Raw genomic sequence first — 6,410 nt, 5'->3', positions numbered from 1 at the left:
AAAATGTCCATTCTCCCGGGGGCATTCTTCAACTTCCAGACTTCAAGAGACAAATGGTTTTCATGGACTTCATTTCCTAGATTTAACTGATCCCCGATTTCTACACTAATTGCCTGTACCCAATTGTGGCTTAACTTCTTTTCCTCTGTAGGGAAAGGGGGCGATGACCATTCTGGCTTCTTTGAGCTGGAAGGGGGAAGCACGGGGCTAGCAGTTTGGAGTTCCCTTCTTAGAAATTGGGTTAATCAAGGGGTCCATGGTAGAAGTCTGTTTGGGGAAGAGCAGGTTGTAAAGGCATCTGGGGATGGGTGCCTCTATGAGAGAAGAACAAAAAGACATGAGTACTGGAATGAGATTAATACAGTATAAATGTTGCAGAATCTGGAACATGCCAATGAATATCATGAAGATGACAGAAGTCAATACTTCCTCACCAGGGAGTGGAAGAACTGAGAAGTTCCTATAACAAGGCCTAGAAAGGCTGGAGAGGACAAGGCCTTTATTTGGGAACTTTAATATTGTCCAGGTTATCAGGAATGTAACCTGTGTTTAATAGAGATCTCTATACTTAGCTTTTAGTCTTTATTCCAGTGGGCTAACACAAGTATACACCTTAAGTTACATTTAACTATTATTTCTTTTAAATGCCCAAGCATGGCTATATTTTTGGTTTAACTGTTTTGCTAGGTGTTTAAGAACAAATTGGTCAAAGTGACCTGTTCCTGTCTGTTAAAGAGTCAGCTGAGTTCCCACAGGGGTCACTCATAGAGAACTTAAGAGCAGCTTCTAAGTTCGATTAGTGCCATTGGTTAGGCAGGGTCTCCTTGATGAGGTGGCTTCCCTTGGAAGCATTAGGGGTGTCTCCCTTTTTCCAAGACCCTCCTCTGCAGCAGGTGCACTGAATGGCTTTTTATTCTCTAGTGGCCTCATTAATATCCTTGATCAGGAGGTTGAGTGACCCACCCAGAGTTGCAAAGCTCCTTAGAGAAGTCCTCTTGTTCCCTGGGTCCAAGCTGAATTTGAGGGCAAGACCCAAGTATGGCCTTTTCTTGACCTTTGTATTTTATCTCAATCTCTAAGTTTGATCTTAACCACCCAGCAAGTCAGTCTCACCAGTCATAAAGTAAGAGAACTGGGCTTTAACTTCAATGTCTGTAACTTTACAGTTATTTACCCCCTTTTATCTAATTGGGGTCTACATTATCTGTCCTGTAGGTGATGGCTTTTCAGGTTAATGTATGTTGTACTTCTGCAAAATATCAGGCAACAGAGTTTACAAGGAAATACAAAATGGAATCACCAACAGTAAAACATTCAGTTTGTGCAATAGCTATCTTGAATTTTGGCTGAGTTATTCATTATATCCCCTGTTTGAGATCACAGTAATCTTTACAACAAACATCAAACTTTTGAACACAACTTTAAATGAGTTAAAGTCTGGCTCACTTTGGAGCCATTCTAATGTGCAGCAGGGTTGTGAGGCAGAGCCTTATCTCAGGTAAGGTGGGGCTTTTAGCTCTGTTCTCTGATGGAAATGCAGATCTAAAGAGTTATGTCAGCAATCTTTATATACGTAAAATGTTAGATTCCAAAGTTACTGTAAGGTGGGCAGGAACCAGAGAAGGGAGCTAATGAAACACTGGTTATCTAACAAAAGAATTCTTTCCTGTCCAAGAGCTGTGTGCCTGAGATCACTGTACTGCCACAGCAGTTGTGCCACTGCACAGGAGCACTCCCAGGCACCAGGCATACCACTGTTGTTCCATTTTTGCTACTGTGCATTACACTCTTTCTTAAATGTCATCTTAAGAAGTTTACATATATTGACTCCTGAGTCTATATGAGAATTAGTTAACACAATTTAACATTATACCTAAAACATGAATTAAAGAAAGGCTGAGAGAGCTTTTAAGATTCCTTTTGTGTGGCAAAGTGGTAAAATGCTTTCATGCTTTACCTTTAAACAAATCAGGCTCTCAATAACTTTTAGAAATACATTTAACAAATTTTACATATATCCTATTGATGACAGGTCCTATAGAACATTAAATGATAGGGTTACCATTATAGACAAGTTTCATTTGAGGAAAAGCAGCTTGCAAAATTTTCTGCTATAAAGGCTTGTATTCCTGGAAAACATGAACATATTTAACATACAAAGAATAATGTTTTTAAGTATGTTACTCAATGGAATAACTGTAAATTAATCAGATGCCTCTAACAAACACGTTTCAGTAATTCCATACACGTCAACTCTAATTCATTCATCTTATTGTAAAACAACCAAGATATCAGACAAGTGTACTAACAGTATTTGCTGTCTCTTTCCTGTGGAAGAAAAGTCCTAGAAAAATTGATGTTAGACATTTTATAAACATCAACATTTAATGAGTTTGACCACCAAGAGACTTGTCAGTTAATTTTAAAGACATTTTGCTTCTATTAGTTTACCCAATTTAAATTGAACTTTTTAAATCATGTGAATTAAAAGTATTTTGATCCATTTTTAAAATTTTAATTTTTATGTGCACTTTTATTTAACACAAAAGTAAAGGCCTTGTAATGTTTATCTCCATTACAATGTAACAGATGTTGAAAAATAACTCTAGAGTTCGATAAAAAGAACTGATCAAAAATCATTAACCTAGGTATGTAGAATCAAAATTGTGAGCTCAAAAATAGAGCATTTAAGAAAAATAAGAGTCCTAGAAGAAAAATGATAATGGCCATTAATTATAGCATGAGAAAATGAGAAAGAGAGAAGAGGTGAAAGGGAAAGAAAAAGTATTCTGAGTTGCAGCCCAGGAGAAATTTAAAATGGACACTTTTCTTCCTTGGGTTTGAGACTGTTCTCCCACTGAGCATTCTGGCTTCCTCCATTTACATTTCAATGTAAGCCTTGACTCAGATCTGAAAGGGGCTAACAGGTCATACTCCTTACTGGGACTTGCCACTGATGGCTGGTTACTCCCTCCACACCAGCATATGCAGGACCTCGTGGCAGGGGTACTAGATGGGCTGGGCTGGGGAATGGAAGCAGAAACAGAACAGGGTAAAGGAGATGGAGAAGCAGGGGAAGACAGAGAAACAGGGGCCGGAGGCGCTTGTACCTGCAGGCTCAAAGCAAGAAAGAAGAGACTTGAAGATAAAGAATCCCTTTCCATCTGCCCGCTCACTCATGGAAGATGTGTGCCATTACGCAAATGAATTTTAATGGCTTTAAGCTGGGGGTCAGGCGAAGGGTTCCCAGGGTTGAATCTGCTAGATTGGAAGACCCAGGTCCCATAGTGGAGACTGATATGGTCGAGTCTTTGGCCAGGGTGTACACAGCCATTTTGGATTGGTTATATAAAGGTTGCTGTGGCCAAATATAAACTGGGAGTCAGGCGAGGAGTTGAATCTGCAGGAATGCAGGGCCTAGATCCCATGGTGGAGGCTGTTACAGCCGAGTCTGTGCCCTGGCATCCCAAGGCCACACAGTAGTTGGCTGGAGACAAGAAGGCAGCACATACATGGTGTCATCACACAAACATCAATGTGGGGCCAGGCAAAAGCCAAGAAGATTTGAGGACCTGATATCACGGTTTTCGAGTGAGAGCGCGAGTACAAGATGAGACTCAATCCTGAGAGAATCTCCACCATAAAATCAGGAGTCCACCCGGCAGATAAGATCAACTATAGGGGCCAGCCACAACTATAAAAGTTGTGGCTGGCAGTACCCCCCACCCCTCAGCCACCTCGAGGGTCTCGGATAAATTGACCTAGGGGAACCTGCCTGGAGGACTCATCAATCTGAAGTCTGGTGATGGATGCAGAGCAGAACCTCTGGGCAGAATGGAAGGTGAGGCTGGGGGACACTGGGACTCAGATGGGGTTCCACTCGCTTAAGAGACAATGGAAGATCCCATCTGAAGTTGCAGCACCAAAAGTAAGGAATCCCATGAAAACCACACCTGACATGGGAAATCACATAAGGGAGTTTATTAAGCAAACGAAGTGTCTCCCTGCAGGGTAAGAGAGAAAATGAGAGGAAAAGAGAAAGGAAAGAGAAAGGATGCACACTAGAGAGAGTGGAAAGCGAGGAGGAGAAAGTAAGCAAGTGTGTAGGAGAGAAAAGCAAGAGAAAAGATAACGAGGGTAGCTGCCGTAAAGAAGTTGAATTCTGCTGGGCTAACAGGGGACCAATAACAGAGAAAGATACTTGCAAGCTGACTGATGAACCAACAGCTAGCTAGGATGTTCACAGACTGACAGCAGTTGGGAGGCAGGGAAATGGCTGCAATGGAAAGGGCAGGGGGAACAGATTTGTACATTACAAAAGGAAAATTGAGAGGTGAGAGATTGGATTATGAAGCTTCAATTTAAGCAGTGCATCAATCCCTTGGTAGGGATTAACTGGTTGGTGACTTTTGGCAGGTAGGATGCAGCTGGAGGTGGGAGACCCCTGAGGGCATGCCTTGGGGTCTATGTTTAAACCCTAGTGATTGAAGATCTCCTTGCTTCCTTGCCATTGTGACTTGCACTACTTTGTTTCCTCCACACCTGTGATTGGTGCATTATAGTTGTCTGTGTGGGTGGGATCTGTTGCTACCTATTTGCACATGCACACAACACAACAGCATGATTGACCTCCCACCCTTTGGTCTTTTTCCTCTACTCATCTTCCTTTGATTTTTAGGAGATCCACTCCCATATTTTTTTCTTTTTTCCTCTCTCACTTCCCCACATGAGAGAAAACTAGAACATTTTACTTTCTGATTTTGACAAAATTCACTGAACCTGATGGTCTCCAGTTTGATCCATTTTCTCACAATCACATGATTTCATTTTGCTTTCTGGCTGAATAAAACTCCAATGAGTATATATACCCCATTTTCTTTGTCCATCCTTCTCTTGATGGAAACTATGGCCTGTTATATAGTTTAGCAATTGTGAACTGTGCTGCTCTAAGCAAGGTCATGCATGTGTCACTACAATAAAATGATTTAATCCTTCAGGATAAATACACTTTTAGTGTAGCTGTGCTTTCTGCACTTTTAGGTATGACTGGGTCCTCTGGTGGTTCCATGTCTGGTCTTTTGAGGAGCCTCCCTACTGATTTCAGAGCACTTGTACTAATTTATAGTTCCAGCAACAGTGCAACAGTGCAACAGTGCAACAGTGTTCTTTTTCTCCACATCTTCTCCAGCTTTTGGTATTGTTTCTATGATTGATGACCACCATTCTTACTGGAGTGAGATGAAATCCCAGTGTGGTTTTCATTTTGATTTCCATAATAACTCCTAATATTGAAGGATTTTCATGCATATGTTGGCCATTTCTATTTCTTCTTTTCAGAGTTCTTTTCTGTTTAGTTCATTCACCCTTTTAGAAATTGGGTTGTTTAAATTTTTTTTAGTGCCAAATGTTTTGAGCTCTTTATGTTGCAAATATTAATCCTCTGTCAGAGGAGTCCCTAGCAAGGAATTTTCTCCCATTCTGTGTTCTCGCTTCACATTCTGAATTGATTTATTTTGAAGTGAAAGTTTTGTAGCTTGATTCTGTCCCATTTATTAATTCTTGGTTTTATTTTCTGTGCTTTAGGGGTTCTCTTGAGACAGTAATTGCCTCTGCCTAGAACCTGGAGTACTGACTCTTAATTTTCCTCCTAGAAATTGAATAGTGTCTCTCTCATGTAATTCCAAGTCCTTGATCCATATTGTTTTGATTTTTGTGCAGGATGAGAGACAAATATCTAGTTTCATTCCTCTACATATGGACGATGAGTTGTGCCAGCACCATTTGTTAAGGCAGCTGTATTTTTCCCAGTGTATGTTTTTGGCATCTTTTTCCAGGATCAGATGACTATAGATGGGTGGCTTTTCTCCATGTCTTTCCTTCTGTCCCATTGCCTTCTGTGCCTGTATTCATACCACTACCAACAAGTTTTATTATTATTCAGCTGCTTTTCTTTGCCCTATTGTTCCTCCATGATGTTCTTCCCAACTCTGCACCCAGGGCTGTGGAGTCAGTTGTCTGTGGACTGAGCACTCTGAAACTGCTCCTCCTCTATATTGTTCTTGTCAGCTCTTTTGATCAGAGTGATGAAGAAGGTGACTAAAATTATACTGAATGGCTTCATTATTTATACTAGAGTTCTGATCTGAAAGGAAAAGAACAGTGGAGTGCTCACAGAGCACTTACTTTTGTCATCACCATCTTGTCAGATCATAGTTTTGAGTGTGGAATGAAGGTTCCTAACTCTGCAACCGGGAAACAAAATCCATGTTCAAACACCCTGGGAGGACTTGGAAATCCCAAGCCTGCCACTTAGTGGTGAGGAATGCCCTTAAATACTAAGGTGACAGTGAGGACACAGAATGGCTCCACCCTAGTGTCTTTAAGGGATCTTGAGGAAGAGGACAAGCTGT

At 41.0% G+C, this 6,410-nt stretch overlaps 1 long non-coding RNA gene across 1 annotated transcript in view; it reads left to right on the top strand.

Annotated features, from left to right (window-relative positions):
- The first annotated feature begins 750 nt into the window (after positions 1 to 750).
- The window catches only part of LOC306660663, a 781,776-nt gene continuing 776,116 nt past the window's right edge, over positions 751 to 6,410 (top strand). Inside the window, exon 1 of the long non-coding RNA XR_013763703.1 lies at positions 751 to 893. This is a non-coding gene — a long non-coding RNA (uncharacterized lncRNA). The remainder of the gene's footprint in view (positions 894 to 6,410) is intronic.

This window comes from Sciurus vulgaris, assembly GCF_902686455.1.
Source record: "Sciurus vulgaris genome assembly, chromosome: 5".
Lineage (NCBI taxonomy): Eukaryota > Metazoa > Chordata > Mammalia > Rodentia > Sciuridae > Sciurus > Sciurus vulgaris.
This window is presented reverse-complemented; position numbering and strand designations above follow the sequence as displayed.